Here is a 1,200-nt window from a genome sequence, read left to right as displayed (position 1 = left end):
GAAATATTTGTTGTTAAATAAGGTTTGTGATAGCGTTACCCTCCACACTTACTTGGGAACCTCGGGGAGTTCTGTCTAGGCAAGTTTGAGTCTAAAGCGGTACCTTGGCAACCTTCCCAATCAACCTGGGAACATTTCGAGCATATACATTTGCACTATTACATTGTTGAACTTATTACTATAAGAAAACCAAGCTTGTTCTGTAAAAATAAGCAATTTCACTCTACTTAAAGGTTGTTTGGTCGAAAAGGTTTAACTTGTGATCCACCATACTTACTCAGTAACCTTGGGGAGTTCTAGTAAGGCGTTGGAGATCACCCAAAAGCCTCCAAATCTACCTGGGAACAAGTTTAACAAAAAATAAAAAATAAAGACATAAAATAAATCTAATTCTGATTTCCGAGAGTGGATGAATCATAACGAAACTTCCAGTGACACTTCTTCCAATTCATTTGCCACTCCTTCCGGAACTCCTTCCACCAATCCTGCTTCTCTACAAACTTTAGCTAATAATAATCCATTCGCAATGATGAAATCCAACCAAGAACTCTCAATGACTACCTCCATCCTACTCGCACTTCCACGCCTTCATGCATTATCTTCCCTCCTAAAATGCATGCATTAGACTTTAAACCTTGCATGATTCAACTCTTGCCCACATTTTATGGAATGGAAAATGAAAGCCCATACGTGCATATCAGAGAATTCGAGGAGGTAGTAGCCACATTCTATAACCGAGCCAAAAATGTCGATTTTGTGCGACTGAAGTTCTTCCCTTTCTCCTTGAATGACTAAGCCAAAAGTTGGTCTATTGGAACATGGGAGGAGATGACCAAATCCTTCTTTCTGAAACACTTCCCCAGCCATAAGACAAACAATCTAAAATGACAGATTTCCACATTCTCCCAAAAGGACAATGAAACGTTCTATCAAGTCTGGGAAAGATTCAAAGATCTGTTAAATCAGTGGCCGCACCATGGCTATGAGAACTGACATTTGGTCAGTTACTTTTATGAAGGCTTCACGAGTCGTGAGCGCTAGTTTGTAGAAATTCTATGCAATGGTGAATTCCTCGAAAAAGAGCCAGACGATGCTCTTGAATATCTCGAAGAAACCACAAAAAAATCTCACACCTGGACTAGTCCAAGTGCTATTGATAGCACCAACCTACACAAACCATCTAGGATCTATCAACTTCGA

The 1,200-nt window shown here is 39.8% G+C and overlaps 1 non-coding gene across 1 annotated transcript; it reads right to left on the bottom strand.

The window, feature by feature from the left end:
• Positions 1-876: 876 nt before the first annotated feature.
• LOC133820169 (small nucleolar RNA R71) lies at positions 877-983 on the bottom strand. The gene has a single exon (XR_009886598.1). It is a non-coding gene; the product is annotated as a small nucleolar RNA R71 (small nucleolar RNA).
• Between the last annotated feature and the right edge of the window lie 217 nt (positions 984-1,200).

This window comes from Humulus lupulus, chromosome 2 (assembly GCF_963169125.1).
Source record: "Humulus lupulus chromosome 2, drHumLupu1.1, whole genome shotgun sequence".
Classification (NCBI taxonomy): domain Eukaryota; kingdom Viridiplantae; phylum Streptophyta; class Magnoliopsida; order Rosales; family Cannabaceae; genus Humulus; species Humulus lupulus.
Note: the sequence above shows the minus strand (reverse complement) of the source record. Positions and strands in the feature narration are given on the sequence as shown.